Below are 18,754 nucleotides of genomic sequence, written 5' to 3'. Positions count from 1 at the left end.
TTATAGTAGGTGGGTAATAAAGATAATTCAGGGTAAGAAGGATTCTGGGGACCCCTTAACATATCCGCATATATGCCATTGATATGAGAGACTAGTCCTAATTAATTTGATGCTAAATCCTGCCCCAGCTTAGGCCTCAGTGTGACATCATCATCCAAATGTCCACAGGACCGATTAGTAACAGAAAACCAATTGTTGACATCACGAGAGAAGGACCTCGCCTATGAACCATGACACTAGTAGCAGGCACTTCCTAGAGTATAAGTCTGCTAAGGAAAGCCAATTAGAGCAAAAAGTAGATGCCTGATGAATGTTGGATAAGAGTTAAAGAGAGATATTCTTAACAGGCTTCAGAAAACTGATAAATTGCCTTTTCCTTCTAGAAGGATAACATTTTGTCTCTTGAAATTGGAACCCTGATCTTTGGGAAATGCCTAGAGCCACCATTGTTGTTCTTCAGTCACTAAGTCATGCCCACCTCTTGGCAATCCCATAGACTGCATCATGCCAGGCTCCTTTGTCCTTCACTGTCTCCCAGAGTTTGGTCAGATTCATGTCCATTGAGTTGGTAATGCTATCCAAAAATCTCTTCCTCTGCTGTCCCCTTCTCCTTTTGCCTTCAACCTTTCCCAGCATCAGAATCTTTTCCAATGAGTCAGCTGTTCCCATTAGGTGGCCAAACTATTGTAGCTTTAGCTTAAGCATCAGTCTTTCCAATTAATATATTCCATGACCAAGTCTTATCCTCTGACTCCTTTGTCTAAACTTTACATAAGTCTGTATCTTCTGAATTCTACAACTTCATGTTATCTCAAAACTCTCTGCCTTTCCCTTGCCTCTCTTTCAGTTCAGTTCAGTTCAGTCGCTCAGTCGTGTCCTACTCTTTACAACCCCATGAATCACAGCACGCCAGGCCACCCTGTCCATCACCATCTCCCAGAGTTCACTCAGACTCACGTCCATCGAGTCCGTGATGCCATCCAGCCATCTCATCCTCGGTCGTCCCCTTCACCTCCTGCCCCCAATCCCTCCCAGCATCACAGTCTTTTCCAATGAGTCAACTCTTCGCATGAGGTAGCCAAGGTACTGGAGCTTCAGCTTTAGCATCATTCTTTCCAAAGAAATCCCAGGGTTGATCTCCTTCAGAATGGACTGGTTGGATTTCCTTGCAGTCCAAGGGACTCTCAAGAGTCTTCTCCAACACCACACTTCAAAAGCATCAATTCTTTGGCACTCAGCCTTCTTCACAGTCCAACTCTCACATCCATACATGACCATTGGAAAAACCATAGCCTTGACTAGACAGACCTTAGTCAGCAAAGTAATGCCTCTGCTTTTGAATATGCTATCTAGGTTGGTCATAACTTTTCTTCCAGGGAGTAAGCGTCTTTTAATTTCATGGCTGCAGTCACCATCTGCAGTGATTTTGGAGCCCCAAAAAATAAAGTCTGACAATGTTTCTACTGTTTCCCCATCTATTTCCCATGAAGTGATGGGACCAGATGCCATGATCTTCGTTTTCTGAATGTTGAATTTTCAGCCAACTTTTTTGCTCTCCTCTTTCACTTTCATCAAGAGGCGTTTTAGCTCCTCTTCACTTTCTGCCATAAGGGTGGTGTCATCTGCATATCTGAGGTGATTGATATTTCTCCTGGCAATCTTGATTCCAGCTTGTGTTTCTTCCAGTCCAGCATTTCTCATGATGTACTACACATATAAGTTAAATAAGCAGGGTGACAATATACAACCTTGATGTGCTCCTTTGCCTATTTGGAACCAGTCTGTTGTTCTATGTCCAGTTCTAACTGTTGCTTCCTGGCCTGCATACAGATTTCTCAAGAGGCAGGTTAGGTGGTCTGGTATTCCCATCTCTTTCAGAATTTTCCACAGTTTATTGTGATTCACACAGTTAAAGGCTTTGGCATAGTCAATAAAGCAGAAATAGATGTTTTTCTGGAACTCTCTTGCTTTTTCCATGATCCAGCAGATTTTGGCAATTTGATCTCTGGTTCCTCTGCCTTTTCTAAAACCAGCTTGAACATCAGGAAGTTCACGGTTCACATATTGCTGAAGCCTGGCTTGGAGAATTTTGAGCATTACTTTACTAGCATGTGAGATGAGTGCAATTGTGCAGTAGTTTGAGCATTCTTTTGCATTGCCTTTCTTTGGAATTGGAATGAAAACTGACCTTTTCCAGTCCTGTGGCTACTGCTGAGTTTTCCAAATTTGCTGGCATATTGAGTGTAGCACATTCACAGCATCATCTTTCAGGATTTGAAACAGCTCAACTGGAATTCCATCACCTCCACTAGCTTTGTTCATAGTGATGCTTTCTAAGGCCCACTTGACTTCACATTCCAAGATGTCTGGCTCTAGATTAGTGATCACATCATCATGATTATCTGGGTCATGAAGATCTTTTTTGTACAGTTCTTCCATGTATTCTTGCCACCTCTTCTTAATATCTTCTGCTTCTGTTAGGTCCATACCATTTCTGTCCTTTATCGAGCCCATCTTTGCATGAAATATTCCCTTGGTATCTCTAATTTTCTTGAAGAGATCTCTAGTCTTTCCCATTCTGTTGTTTCCCTCTATTTCTTTGCATTGAGAGGGGTCATTTCTGTGCTGGGTATTGTTATTATCACTCTCATTGATATTCTGCCTTCTGGACTCCTAGGGAACATCCATGTGTTAGCCTCTAACCCTTTGTATTCCATATTCAGTCTGTAATGCACCAAGTTTGGGTTTGTATCAAGAAACTGAAGCAGCTCCAGAAGCTCACCCTAAAGAGATCCAAACATTTGGCATCTACTAGAGAAGAATTGACCCACTCCAGTATTCTTGCCTGGAGGATCCCAGGGACAGGGGAGCCTATTGGGCTGCCATCTATGGGGTCGCACAGAGTCGGACATGACTGAAGTGACTTAGCAGCAGCAGCAGCAGCAGCAGCAGCAGCAGAAAAGAATTGGTGCTTTTGAACTGTGGTGTTGGAGAAGACTCTTGAGAGTCCCTTGGACTGCAAGGAGATCCAACCGGTCCATTGTAAAGGAAATCAGTCCTGGGTGTTCTTTGGAAAGAATGATGCTAAAGCTGAAACTCCAGTACTTTGGCCATCTCATGTGAAGAGTTGACTCATTGGAAAAGACCCTGATGCTGGGAGGGATTGGGGGTAGGAGGAGAAGGGGATGACAGAGGATGAGATGGCTGGATGGCATCACTGACTCAATGGACGTGGGTTTGAGTGAACTCAGGGAGTTGGTGATAGACAGGGAGGCCTGACGTGCTGCGATTCATGGGGTCACAGAGAGTTGGACATGACTGAGCAACTGAACTGAACTGAACTGAGAGAAAAAAAGAAGCATCATACATGATTATTAGAGATCAGATAAAGGCAGGTGGTTCATGGTTATTATACTGGAGAGTTTTAGGGGAGAAGTGTTAGTTGCTCAGTCCTTGTCTGACTCTGCAAAACCAGGCTCCTCTGTCCATGCAATTCTCCAGGCAACAATACTAGAGTGGGTTGCCATATCCTCCTCCAGGGGATCTTTAGGGGAGAAGCAGGCTCAAAATGAAGTATGGGTAAGTGTAGGTGTCATATGGCACTTTGGTTTTAACTCTGTAGAACTCAGTATGTGATAGTGTAAAAAAATCTCAAGGTTTAGGACTTGCCTTGTAGTCCAGTGGTTAAGAATTTGCCTTGCAATGCAGGGGACTTGATTTTAATCCCTGGTCAGGGAACTAAGATCCTACACGCCTCAGGGCAACTAAGCCCTCATGCCACATCTACTGAACCCACACTCACACCACAACTTGCGAGAAACCTGAGCGCCACAACAAAGATCCCACATCTGCAACTAAGACCTGATACAGTCAAATATATATATATATATAAAATCTCAAGATTTACGCTGAAACTCCAGTACTTTGGCCACCTCATGCGAAGAGTTGACTCATTGGAAAAGACTTTGATGCTGGAAGTGGGGGCAGGAGGAGAAGGGGACGACAGAGGATGAGATGCCTGGATGGCATCACTGACTCAATGGATGTGAGTCTGAGTGAACTCTGGGAGTTGGTGTTGGACAGGGAGGCCTGGCGTGCTGCGATTCATGGGGTCTCAAAGAGTCGGACACGACTGAGCAACTGAACTGAACTGAACTGAACTGAATGTCACATTTCTCTTTACTTCTTGAGAACTGCTGCCTCTCAGCTCCAAGAACCAGTGACTGTATTTCTATTGACTTTCTGCTTGTTTTCTGTAGGCATTGCATCTCTGCCATCATTGATTCTAACATGGAATAAAAGTGAGCTATATCTGCTTGAAATATATCCTACATCTTCTTGAATGTTATCTCATCTCATGCATTTACTTCTTCTTCCCATTCCTAAAATATATTAAGCTGAATAAATTTCTCCACATGGTAAGTATGAACTGGTGTTCCAACACCCTTGTATGAAACCTCATTTTCTGTACAACAATGCTTCCTATTGTTATTTCTCTCATTCTTTCTTTCAGAGGAAGGTCTGAATGTCAGTAACTCTGCAGGGCCCCCGTCCAAGTCCTAAAACTTGTCAGAGACTCAGGCCAGGCTCTGGATTATTCATTTCTCCTTCAAGGTTTTAGGTTCCAATAACTCCAGCATCTTTCCTCTGTTTGCTAAGAGTGCCAACTTCCTCTGGGACACTTCAGGATTCAGTTTTAGCCTTTTCAACATTCCGTCCTGTTTGAATAATTCTTCATATTACATTTTCTCTGCTAAAATGACTGATATCTGTTTTAATGGCTGAATCCCAACTGTTATTATTATTATTGATACCAGAAATTAGAGTTCTTTCCCACTCACTGGCTCACGTGTGTCTTAGTAAGGTAGCTGATAACAGACCACCTGACCTGCCTTCTGAGAAATCTGTATGCAGGTCAAGAAGCAACAGTTAGATCCAGACATGGAACAAGGGACTGTTTCTAAATTGGAAAAGGAGTACGTCAAGGCTGTATATCATCACCTTGCTTATTTAACTTATATGCAGAGAATATCATGAGAAACGCTGGGCTGGAGGAAGCACAAGCTGGAATCAAGATTTCTGGGAGAAATATCAGTGACCTCAGATATGCAGATGACACCACCCTTATGGCAGAAAGTGAAGAAGAGCTAAAGAGCCTCTTGATGAAAGTGAAAGAGGAGCACAAAAAACCTGGCTTAAAACTCAACATTCAGAAAACTAAGATTATGGCATCCGGTCCCATCATTTCATGGCAAATAGATGGGGAAACAGTGGAAACAGTGACTGACTTTATTTTCTTGGGTTCCAAAGCCACTGCAAGTGGTGACTGCAGCCATGAAATTAAAAGATGTTTGTTCCTTGGAAGAAAAGCTATGACCAACCTAGACAGCATATAAAAAGCAGAGACATTACTTTGCCAACAAAGTTCTGTCTAGTCAAAGCTATGGTTTTTCCAGTAGTCATATGTGGATGTGAGAGTTGGACTATAAAGAAAGCTGAGTGCCAAAGAATCGATGCTTTTCAACTGTGGTGTTGGAGAAGACTCTTGAGAGTCCCTTGGACTGCAAGGAGATCCAACCAGTCCATGCTAAAGGAGGTCAGTCCTGGGTGTTCTTTGGAAGGACTGATGCTGAAGCTAAAGCTCCAATACTTTGGCCACTTGATGCGAAGAACTGACTCACTGGAAAAGACCCTGTTGCTGGGAAAGATTGAAGGCAGGAGGAGAAGGGGACGACAGAGGATGAGATAGTTGGAAGACATCACCAACTGGGTGGACATGAGTTTAAGAAAGCTCCAGGAGTTGGTAATGGACAGGGAAGCCTGGTGTGCTGAAGTCCATGAGATCACAAAAAGTTAGACACAACTGAGCAACTGAACTGAACTGAAGGTGGCTAAGCTAGCTGGTAATTCCAGCTTATCTAAGTCCAGTGGGCGCAGTGTCATCAATGTTGTAGACTAGTGTGTTCCTCTTTGGAATAGCAGGATGATCAACATCTCTGCATTTTATAAGTCTTTGAGATCTTTATGTGAAAGGCTTAAAGGACAAATTAGAGTATATCCTTGTGATTCTGTGTGTGTGTGTGTCTAAATCACTCAGTAATAATATTTGCTGAGTACCTACTATGTATCAGACTCTGAACAAAGGATGAAAAGATGATGTGACAAGAGGGCTGCCCTCAAGGAATGATGTTTTGTTTTTTTTCTGGAAGAGGCAGTATAGCAGAAATAAATGTACACAGATAAACTGTAATGCAATCATTAAGTGGTATGATGTTGTCAAATAATCAGTGACGTGCGAGTACTTTATATAAGAAGAAAGCTACCATTTACAGAAAAGATCCTTGAGAATGGTGTAAATAAGTTATTTTGGAATTGGCTTGAAGCCAGAAATAGGAGTATAATCCAGGTCTTCTTGTTAGAATAGGATAACAAGCAGGATTCATCTTCTTTTTTTTTAATTAATTTTTTCTTTTCCAAGGTCTCTGTAATAAATTTATACTTGCTTTATAGTTTGAATAAATCTTGTGTTAAAATCCTCTCAAATAAAAGCCCTATCTTGTGTAATAGCTATGCAAGAATCCTCCTTCATACATAGTACCCAAAGCCAGGTGTAAGTAACAAAGGTTGTGATGATATTTGTGATGATGATAATCTGGCTTCACCACTTACCTACCAGTGTGATCTTTTGCGCTCTCTCCATTTCCTTAAATGGAAAATGGAAATGATAAGAATATATACTTAGTAAGATTGTTGTAAGAATTAAGTGCATGAATACAAAGCTTCTAGAATAGTATCTAGCATATACCAAGAACTCAGTAAATCGTAGCAATAACAACAATAACAAAATAATTGCAGCTAGCATCCACTGATCACTCCCTGGGTAGTAGGCACTGTGCTAACCATCTCGATGGATTCTGTCATCTGCTCTCCCAGCCAGATGTAACTAAGAAGGATGAGAGTTTCATTTCAACTCCTTTAGTTACCCATATTCTCAGTCTGGCCTAAAAAATCCTGTGGACAGAGGATCCTGGTGGGGGCCACAGTCTGAAGTGTTACAAACAGTCGGACACAACTGACCAACTAAGCACACACATTCTCAGTCTTGCGTTAAAAAAGTGGTAGTTGTGCACAAGTATGAATAATTCATGATTCTATTAGCTACTCATGTCTATAATTCATTGAAACAATAGGATAGATCACATTTTCACACCATGACCTTGGACCTTTTCCCCAAACTAAATAAAAGCTTTGGACTCTTCCAAGGCAGCACGGACTTGCTTTTTTTTACAAGTTGTCCTTTGGAATTGGGACTGACTTCAGCATGGACCTCAGTGAGTTAGCAATCTCCCTTCAAGTGATCTAATTACCATTGTGGATATATTTCTACTCTTTTAGTGAGGCTTCAGTATTCCATGAAGGAGGAGGAGGAAAGGAGGTAAGAAAAAGAGAAGGAGGAAAAGGAAGAAAGAGAGAAAAAGAGAGAGGAAGGGAGGGAAGAAAAAGAAGGTGGGAAGAAGAGACGGAGGGAGGGAGGGATGGAGGGAAAGGACAGAGGGAGGGAGGAAGAAAGGAGAGGGGAAGAGGAAGAATGAAAGAAGAGAGAGAAAGAGAGGGAGAGAAGGAACGGGAAAAGGAAGAAAGGGCAGGAGAAGGGAGACAAAAACAAACAAAACCAGCTTTGAATATGTTCTGCACTGTGAGTCACAGGTGGAGGTACTTTCTAACCTTAAATAAGTTTATCTGTAACAAAACATTTCTTGTTCCTGGTTTATCCAGTTAAACCAGATTAAAAGGGACAGGCTCAAATGGGAGCTAGATGGAAAGAAACCATGAGATAAACTCTTGGCAATGTCTCCTATGAAGTGCCCGGGGCTCCTGAAGCTATATTTAGTCTTCTGAATCCAAGTTCACGTCATAAATACAATAAGGAAGAGGAGCCTGGTGTAACTGATAACGCAGGCTGCTAAGTGTCTTTGAAGGGCATAATTCACACATCAACACCAGTTATTCTTGTTTTTCTGCGTCATTCCCTCTTCAGGGACAATTTTAAATCATCTGTGGGTAGACAGCTCAGTCAACTAAAAGTAAATTTTTCAATTTTCATAAAATAAATCCTATACAAAGAAAACAGTGAGCATAAGAAAATGTTATTCTCCTCTTTGGGGTATTTTTCTTTCTATTTGCTTCTTCCCTTAGCACAATAGATAAATTTATTCATCCCAGCACAGGCTGTGTGCTGAGACTCATAACTTCAGAAAATATTTAGTACCCAGTGCAATATTCAAAGACTTTGTGCTAAAGCCTAGGGATGAAAGGACAAGCAGCACTGAGTCCCTGCTCTCCAGAAACTTATTGTCTAGAGATTAATATGGATAAAGAGACAAGCAGCATGGAAGTGCTAAGCCAGGGAAATTCTGGAGACAGAAGAAGTACCAGGTCTGAGTACATATCACCATTGAGTAGGCGGAATCAGAGAAGGCCCCCTGAAGGTAACACATAGGTTGAGAGGGAAAGAATTTAATATCAGTCCTTTATTCAACAAATATTTATCAAGCGCTTCCCTGGTGATCCAGTGGTTAAGAATCCACCTTGCAATGCAGGGGACACCTGTTTGATCCCTAGTCCACTAAGATCCCATATTCCATAGAGCAACTAAGCCCGTGAACCATAACTATTGAGACCACACTCTAGAGCTGATGCTCTGCAACAGAAGAAGCCACTGCAATGAGAAGCAAATGCATCAACTAGAAAAGTAGCCCCTGCTTGCCACAAGAGAGCCTGCACACCACAACAAAGATTGTCAAAAGTGAAATAAATAAACCTTTAAAAATTAAAAGCTAAGTTTATTGAGCCTCTTATCTACACAAGCACTATTATAGACCTTGGGGATACAGTAATGAATAAGACAAAAGCCCTGTTCTCAGGTAGTTTATTGAGAGAGACTGACAGTAAATAAGTAGATAATGAATATATACTATCACTTTAGATACCGATAACTACTAGAAGAAACCAAAGCAAAGTAAGGAAATAGAATTTCTGAAGAAATAGACAATAATAAGACAAATAAAACAAAATCTATTTTGTTTAAAAACTGCAAAAAAAAAAGAAAGAAATGGAAAGTCAGGAACAGCCACTTTAGGAGACATTCAAGTACAAATCAGTAAAGTGAGGAAGCCAGACAATGGACCCATATTTTTTACATTCTCTTTTTTAAATTGAAGTATAATTGATTACAATATTATGTAAGTTACAGGTACATAGTATAGTGATTCACACTATTTAAAGGTTATACTCTATTTATAGTTATTATAAAATATTGGCTCTAATCCCTGTGTTGTAATACAGTAACAGATAATCGGCTCTTTATAGCCAAATGGTGCCTATAAAAAGCAAGTATGAAACCTCTGTGGAGTGCAGCACTCAACTTGTGCTTCCCACATGTCCAGGGGCTTAGCTGGATGACTCTGCTGATCTTGGCTGGGTTCCATCACAAATCGGGAGTGGAACCTGCGTGGCCCCCAGAAACCGAAGGGGAGCGTGGCCTGAAAGCAGAGGTGCAGGCAGGAGCCAGGTTCCTGCAGATGAAGAAAAGTATCTGAACTTGACTTGACATGTGACGGGAAGCTCTTGGGGGCTTTTGAGAACAGAAATGCCATGATGTGTCTATTATTTCTGAAACATCACTCTTATTGTTACAGGATGAACTGTAATAAAGGAAGGATGAAAGTGACCAGCTAAAGGACTTTTATGATAACCTGGCAATAAATTTTGGTGGCTGGACAGACTCACAGATACAGAGAATAAACTAGTGGTTATCAGGTGGGGCAGGGAAGGAAGGCGTTGGGGAGGGGGGGTACAGACTGTTGGGTGTAAGATAGGCCCAAGGATGTGTTGTACATCATGGGGACTACAGTCAACATTTTGTATTAACTGTACATGGAAAGTAACCTTTAAAAATTATATAATTTGTTTTTTAAATCTCTGGTGGCTTGAACTATGGTAGTAAAGGCAGAGGTGACAAAAATAGTCTGAATTTTTTTAAATCTTTGGAAGAGACACCTGACAGATCTTAGAGGTGGGCTGGAATTGAGGGAGAGGGATGAGCAAAGTATAGGGGTAGATTATGAAGGCTAGACTCCCTGGTCAGCCCCACAGCAACAGAGAGGGGGTTTCTTTCTTAGCCCTTCTGGACAGTTGTCCTGAGAGGTGACATTGCTCCTCACAAGGGGGGTGTTCCTCACCCCAGACTGCCAGTAGGAACACTGAGTCCACACCCAGCAGACTCTGGGTCAGGGATTAAACCCTGTCTCTATAGTCTCTGTGGAACTACTTTGCCTGAGTCTCAACTTCCTCTTTACAATGGAGTCAATCACTGACAGTCCAAACTGCTGGCAAAGGTGTGGAGCAACAGAAACTCTCATTCACTGCTGGTGGGAATGCAGTGAAGTCTGGCAGACAATCTTGCGGTTTCTTTAGAAGCTAAGCATGCTCTTGGACTTCCCTTGTGGTCCAGTGGTTAAGAATCTGCCTGCCTTCCCTCTGGGGCTTCCCTGGTGGCTCCAACGGTAAAGAATCCACCTGCAATGCGGGAGATCTGGGTTCGATTCCTGGGTTGGGAAGATTCCCCCGGAGAAGGGAACGGCTATCCATTCCAATAGAGCATACTCTTGAACTTCACTGGTGGTCCAGTGGTTAAGAATCTGCCTGCCTTCCCTGGAAAACTGTAAAAATCACCTAGAAGAGTTCTTTGTTTGAAAAGATAGAAAGTTTTGGGAAGACAGAATTATGAAGTTGCCTGGAAAAATGGCAGAAGGTAGTGGAACAAAACTTCAATGAAGTTCTCAGTGAAAATGAAAAAAAAAAACCAAACAACAACAACGAATCCCCCTGCCTTGCAGGCCAGTGCATCCCTGGTCCAGGAAAATCCCACATGTGGCAGAAGAACTAAGCCCAGGAAGTGGCTGTGGCGAAGTCCAATCTCAGCCTTCAGGCTGTCAGAGGAATTATTCAGAGGACTCTGAGGTCAAGTCCAGGAGGTCAACTACCAGGATGGCTCTGGAGCCACACATGACTGAGAGGAGAATGCAAACACAGAGCCTGAGATCAGAGGTGGACATCCCACCTCCAAGAGCCCCAAAGCTAGGGGACAGCAAGGACTTCCCTGGTGGGTCATAGGTTAAGAATCTGCCTGCCAGTGCAAGGGACAGATTTAATCCCTGCTCTGGGAAGATTCCACATATCGTGGGGCAACTAAACCCATGTACCAAACTCCTGAGCCTGCGTGCTGCAGCTACTGAAGCCCATACATCTAGAGCCTGTGATCTGCAACAAGACAAGCCCCCACAATGAGAAGCCTGCACACTGCAATTAAACAGCAGTCCCTGATCATTGCAACTAGAGGAAACCTGTGCACAGCAACGAAGACCCAGGGCAGTCAAAAATAAATATATATATATATTTAAAGCTAGGGCACAACAGAGAAGAGAGAATATAGAGTAAAGGTTGAGCACAGGTCAACAGAGAGGGAGAAAAGCTCAGGCTTGGGTCAAGGCAAACTTCTTGACTGTGGGGTTGTGGCTCTGTGTCCCTCGCCAGATCTTCAGCTGGGCACATCCTATCTGGGCTGAGGCAGGGCCTCTTAGGGCCAAGAACTGCTTAGATGACTGGGATGTTTGCATGGATTTGCCAACGGAACAGAAATGGGTCACTCAACACCATGGCGGGGTACCTCTGCTAGAGCAGGGAACGTGGAGAGGCCCCGTGGAGAAAGCAGGGGCCAAGGAGCTCCAAGCAGGACTGTGTAGAGAGGAGCTGGAGATGAGCCCCTCGGTGAATGGTATGTTTCTCAGGGCTGCCAGGTTTCGCTTGAACCCACCATGATTCTCTCCCCTCGGTCACAAGTCCACAGAGAGCCCTGTGCAGGCTTGGAAGCACGTGAGAGACAAAAGCACGGCCTTCCCTTGGCTCCTCTTCATGGTCAAACTTCCTTTCTGTTCTGAGTGCATTCTTGTCCAAACCAGGAATAGACAGGAATCCATTTTTAAATATACCGAGCCAGGAATTTGGCCTTTCACTCAGCTGTTTCTTTGGCAGAGTTCTTCGATGCATTTAGCGTCTACCCACTCACTAGCATCCTGGATCAATTTACTTTCTGACTGTGGTGTGGATGTCTCAGAAGAGGGTCTGTCACAATAGCTCAATTCCACTCATTCAAGTACCTGTAACTGAGTTTACGCTAAGTCACTTCCGTCATGTCCCACTCTTTGTAACCCTACGGACTGTACCCTACCAGACTCCTCTCTCCATGGAATTCTCCAGGCAAGAACACTGAAGTGGGTTGTCATGCCCTCCTCCAGGGGATCTTCTGGACCCAGGAATCAAACCTGCATCTCTTGCACCTCCTGCATTAGCAGGTGGGTTCTTTATCACTAGTGTCACCGGGGAAGTAACTGGGTTTAAGTGAAGTGAAAGTCACTCAGTCATGTCTGACTGTTTGCAACCCCATGGACTATAGAGTCCATGGAATTCTCCAGGCCAGAATACTGGAGTGGGTAGCCTTTCCCTTCTCCAGGGGATCTTCCCCACCCAGGGATCAAACCCAGGTCTCCTGCACTGCAGGCAGATTCTTTACCAGCTGAGCCACAAGGGAAGCCCAAGACCAAGAATACTGGAGTGGGTAGCCTATCCCTTCTCCAGTGGATCTTCCTGATCCAGGAATCGAACCAGGGTCTCCTGCATTGCAGGCGGATTCTTTACCAACTGAGCTATCAGGGTTAGCTGACAGTTATTGAGGTCTTTCTAAATCTCCTAGAAGCTTTACTTCATTCAATTCCCACAACAATCTTAAATGAAAAGAGGGATTTTTCTCCTCCTCAGTTCTACTGATGAAAAAAATTGAGAACCAAGGTCCCACTGAGAATAAGCGGCAGAGCTGAGATCCAAATTCATATTAAATATTTAATTATGACCTTGAATAAGGAACTCTAGTCTAAACATGACATTGAATAAGGAATTCTGGTCTAACTTCAGCACTGAACTAGGAATCTGTTCCAAGATGTGGGTTCCATCTTCAACTCTGAAATTCACTATCTACTGGGAAAGTCACTTGCTGAAAATAAGTCTGTCTTAAACTTATTTAAAACCTTTTCAATTATAATAAAGACAGGGATATAAGAAAGAAAGTGTTAAGAGGGAGAGAGAGAGATTGGGGCTTAACTGGAGTGGTCAACAAAGGAGATGACATATAGGTATTTACTTATACCATACTTGCAAAATTGCAGAAGAAAACCAGAGGCTGTCACACATGTTGGATTTCTCTGGTGGCTCAGCAGTAAAAAAAAAAAAAAATCCTCCTGCCTGTACCTGCCAGTGAAGGAATTGCAGGTTCAGCCCCTGGGTTGGGAAGATCCTCTGGAGAAGGAAATGGCAACCCACTCCAGAATTCTTGCCTAGGAAATCCCATGGACAGAGGAGCCTGGCAGGCTACAGTCCAGGGGGTGGCAAAGAGTCAGACATGACTTAGCAAACAGCATCACGTGTTAGGTTACATGGAGGCGGTTACTGCAATCACTGAGGTGGAGAGACTGGGACAAGACCTCAGGCATGACAGAGGATTTGGACATTATTTTACAGGCACCAGGGAACATGGCAGGGTTTAGGGTAACATAGGGGTGGTAACTTATCTGTGCTTTGCTCAGTCCCCAAGATATCACTGGCACAGAAGCTGGGTTAAAAATTCACTTTCCAATTCTTCCTTGGAGAAACTGAAACAGTCAACATTGTCTCCTTCCCTGAAAAAGGGCAAACAATGCCAACTATATCTGATATTTTCCAACAAAACAGAAATATAACCATGATTATGTTCCCGGGTGAGGCTCTGGAGCTAGACTTTTACAGAAAAAAACACAAAAGTCCCAAGAAATGACATATGTGTGACATGCCTTACAGCATCAGTTTTCAAAATGACATAAATCAATTAAGGAGCATAAGAATCCCACCCACCCACAGCATACTCTGCAGAGTGTGGAGAAAGGGGTCCTGCAGGCAGCCAGGAAAAGGAGAAGCTTCCTTAAAAGACAAAGAAGCACAGAGTGTCCTGAACTGCCAGGGTCCCTTCCTTAATTTCATCATCAGTTTTTTAAATATGCAGTTTATCCAACATCTGCTCTGAGCACTGAAGAGTGGAAAGAGGTCTGTGAGCCACGCAATTTTGTTGAAAAGATGGACAAAATTCACAATCACAGACCCGTAACCCTCACTAGCCATCACTTTAGTGGTCATAAAATATACCCACGTGAATTATTGTGTTAGTCAAAAAGTTTGTTTGGATTTTTCCATAAGATGGGATAGAAACCCCAAACGAATTTTTTGGCCAACCCCAATACTTGACAGCCCAATGTTTAATCTTTAATATTAATATTTAATAATTCAATACTTTGCCCACCTGATGCAAACAGCCAACTCATTGGAAAAGACCCTGATGCTGGGAAAGATTTGAGGGCATGAGGAGAAGGGGGTGACAGAGGGTGAGATGGTTAGATGGCATCACCAACTCAATGGACATGAGTTTGAGCAAGCTCCAGGAGATGGTGATGGACAGGGACATCTGGTGTGCTGCAGTCCATGGGGTCGAAAAAAGTCAACATGACTCCTCAACTGAACGACAACTACAACAAATACTTAATTGCTGTTAAAGCATAACCATTCCCCTATCCTGAGCATTTAGATTGGTCCTAATCTTTTGAACTACTGCAAAACTACTGCCATGATTATCTTTGTTCATTTTGATATTTCATATTTTTAGGAGTAGCCACATTTGCTGTGGAAGGTTCAGATAGCAAAAATTTTAGGCTTGGTGGGGCATGCAGTCTTCCTCCTCCTTTTTCTCCTCTTTCCTCTTTTAATAATTTTTTAAATGTGTACATCCATCCTTAACTGGGTGATTATACAAAAATGGTCCTCAGATTGAATTTAGTCCCTGGTCAACCCTGCATTACATTCTCAGAATTCCTCGGCCAAAGGATAGGGTCATTATAATGCCACTTACAGGCACTAACAAATGCTTCTCCAGCAGCATGTACTGTTTGCCCATGCTGTCCAACATTGGGCATTGTTCTCAGTTTGGGGTTTTTTGCTAAATATCACTTATATTTTCATTAAAGAAATTTTGCCAGAAATTGTTATCATTTCCATTTTGCTACAGCTTTTAAGAGTTTGGAAGTGGAGCCCATGGCCCCAGAGAAATAAAATGCCTCCTTCTGCCATCCTTTTAACTGTATTGTGGAGAGGCAACCTAGCCAAATCACAGAAGGTGCCATGTCATATCAGACCCTCAGTGCACTGAGGATGTTACATTCCATGACTAGCCCGTGGCCTTTTGAAGCTGTGTAAAAATTAGCTTTTCATTTGAGAATTATCCAGAATATGTCAAAGGAAGAGACCGTTTTAAACCTAGAGTTTGCCTAGGATTAAAGTTCATCTTGAGTCAAATTTATCCTCTTGGCCTCAGGGGTGATATTAATCTCACGCTTGCTTTATCCAGTGAAGCAAGAAATTCATCCTGGCCAGCGGCAGGCCTGCAGCCTCCACCACAACAGCAGTCAGGAGTTCAGAAAGGACCCTGTGGGGAAAAGGGGAGGAGAAAGACCACCACGTCTGCCTTAAAGGAACCCTATTCCTTGAATTCAATGTGTAAGAACTGGTGTGTGTGTTTGTGTGTGCTCAGTCACTCAACTGTACCTGACTCTTTGCAACCCCAAGGACTGCAGCCCACCAGGCTCCTCTGCCCATGGGATTCTCCAGGCAAGATTACTGGAGTGGGTTGCATGCCCTCCTCCAAGGGGTCTTCCTGATTCACCTGTGTATCTTGCATCTCCTGCATTGGCAGGTGGGTTCATTGCCACTGAGCCAGGAAGCCCTGTATTCAAGTGTAATTTCTGTAATCAACTTACAGGATGTTCTAGTTTTCTTCTTGCAGCTATTTAGGCAAAATAAACCTTCTCCCCCAACATCACAGTTGGGACAGCCCGTCTGCTGTTTATCAGATTAATCTCAGTTCAGTTCCATCTCTCAGTCTGACTCTTTGCGACCCCATGGACTGCAGCACACTAGGCTTCCCTGTCCATCTCCAACTCCTCGAGCTTACTCAAACTCATGTCCATCGAGTCGGTAATGCCATCCAACCATCTCATCCTCTGTCATCCCCTTCTCTTCCTGCCTTCAATCTTTCCCAACATCAGGTTCTATTCCAATGAGTCAGTTTGCATCAGCACTGGAGCTTCAGCTTCAGCATCAGTCCTTTCAGTGAATATTCAGGACTAATTTCCTTTAAAATTGACTGGTTGGATCTCCTTCCAGTCTAAGGAACTCTCAAGAGTCTTCCCCAACACCACAATTCAAAAGCATCCTTCTTCGGCATTCAGCTTTCTTTATAGTCCAGCTCTCACATACATGACTAATGGAAAAACCATAGCTTTGATGGACCTTTGTTGGCAAAGTAATGTCTCTGCTTTTTAATATGCTGTCTAGTTTGGTCATAGCTTTTCTTCCAAGGAGCAAGCGTCTTTTAATTTCATGGCTGCAGTCACCATCTGCAGTGATTTTGGAGCCCCAAAAAATAAAGTCTCTCACTGTTTCCACTGATCTTGGGGCCCTTAACTGTCAGAAGCTTTAAGCAGGATCTCAGCTCCCTGACCAGAGATTGAAGCCAGGCTGTAGCACTGGACTTAACCACTAGACGACAAGCTCAAGCCAATGGCTGGTGACAAGGCCCTGGCTTGTCTGCTATGTATAAATGAATTTCAATGGAGACAGAGGGTAGTGAAACAAGTAAGGTGTTTATCAGGAGGAAAAACAGCTCAGGTGGATAGATTCATATGGATGGGTTCAGGCAGAGTCCTGCCCTTGTGGTAATTTAAATCACTTATAGGGGACATGTCTTCTGGTTTCCCTCTGGCCAACCATCTTGCTTTGCCTGGTTCTGAATCCATACTTGGTATAATTCAGGGTCCTTGCCTGCGTATGTGTGCAAGATGGATTGGATTCCAGCATAGAGGACTATGGATAGGTTGATACCACATATTATGGGTGGCACTCCTTCCCTTCTTGGCCTGCAGGGACATTTTCTGAACACATGTACATAGGAAGGTCTCCTTGACCTTGAAAATGAGAAATATGTGATCTCTTTATCTCTTACTTGGGCAGGACTCAGTTCCTCTTTGTTCTTGCCATTATCTTCATCTTAGAGTCTCTGTCCACAGGGGACATATTTCAGCTGCTCAGCCTGGGGCCCATCTATTTCCTCCCTAAAGATAATCCAGAAGAAAAAGCAAGACCAGCATTGATGGAGCACTTTTGGGGTTCCACACCCTGTCCTGAGCATAGATGGGATGCTGAGGCTGGTGTAACATACCTATCAAAGTCACACAGCTGGCAGGTAACAGCATCAGGATCTGAATCCCAAAGTTCCACATCCAAATAAGACCTTGGGTACCTTATTGATCAACTCAGAGATTCTAGGTGCTAATGTCAAGAGTTTAGAAAGTGGACTATGTAAAGAGATTAATCTGGCCTTAAAGCTGAGAAAGGGACCCTCCCCTTGCTCCCATGCAGATCTGCCTTTCCTGATTCCCCTGAGGCACCAGTCCCAGGAAGGCTGATAGACAAGCTTCTGCAGGCAGAGTTAGAACTCCAAGTCAGCCAAATTGTCTGTTTTATATATACTTACCTTTTGCTTATCTCATCCCTTGGGAACATGGAGATACTTTTAATGTCAGAAGAAACAGAACTGGACTTCCCTGGTGGTACAGTGGTTAAGAATCTGCCTGCCAGTGCAGGGGTCACAGGTTCGAGCCCTGCTCCAGGAAGATTCCACACGCCTCAGGGCAGCTAAACCTGCGAGCCCCAGCTATTGAAGCCCATGCTCTCTAGAGCCTGTGCTCCACTATGAAGCCACCACAACAAGAAGTCCATGCACCACAACTAGAGAGTAGCCCCCGCTTGCTACAAATGGAGAAAGTCCTCGCATAACAAAGACCCAGTGCAGCCAAATATAACAAACAAATAAATAACAATTTTAAAAAGAAGGAAAAACAGAGCTGAGAGTTTTTCCCCAGCCATGTCAACTCTGGCTCTGATCATGTAATCCCAGCAAAGAGGAACGACCCCACCTCCTCACCATCCCCAAAACACCTTCCTAGACTCTCCCCTTCCTGATTTCCATAATGATTTGTTTTCAATCAGTTCAGTTCAGTCACTCAATCTAGTACAACTCTTTGTGACCGCAGGGACTGCCGCAGGCCAGGCTTCCCTGTCCTTCACTACCTCCCGGAGTCTGCTCAGACTCATATCCATTGAGTCAGTGATGCCATCCAACCACCTCATCCTCTGTTGCCCCTTCTCCTCAGGGTCTTTTCCAGTGAGTCAGTTCTTCGCATCAGGTGGCCAAAGTATTGGAGCTTTAGCAATGGCGACCCACTCCGGTGTTCTTGCCTGGAAAATCCCATGGGTGGAGGAGCCTGGTGGGCTGCAGACCATGGGGTCGCTGGGAGTCAGACACGACTGAGTGACTTCACTTTCACTCTTCACTTTCATGCATTGGAGAAGGACATGGCAACCCACTCCAGTGTTCTTGCCTGGAGAATCCCAGGGACGGAGGAGCCTGGTGGGCTGCTGTCTATGGGGTCGCACAGAGTCGGACACGACTGAAGCGACTTAGCAGCAGCAGCAGCAGCTTCAGCATCAGTCCTTCCAATGA

General features: G+C 43.7%; 1 pseudogene; it reads right to left on the bottom strand.

Annotated features, from left to right (window-relative positions):
• The window catches only part of LOC102184014, a 28,203-nt pseudogene extending 13,112 nt beyond the window's left edge, over positions 1-15,091 (bottom strand).

The sequence above is a fragment of the Capra hircus genome, chromosome 2 (genome assembly GCF_001704415.2).
Source record: "Capra hircus breed San Clemente chromosome 2, ASM170441v1, whole genome shotgun sequence".
NCBI classification, from domain to species: domain Eukaryota; kingdom Metazoa; phylum Chordata; class Mammalia; order Artiodactyla; family Bovidae; genus Capra; species Capra hircus.
This window is presented reverse-complemented; position numbering and strand designations above follow the sequence as displayed.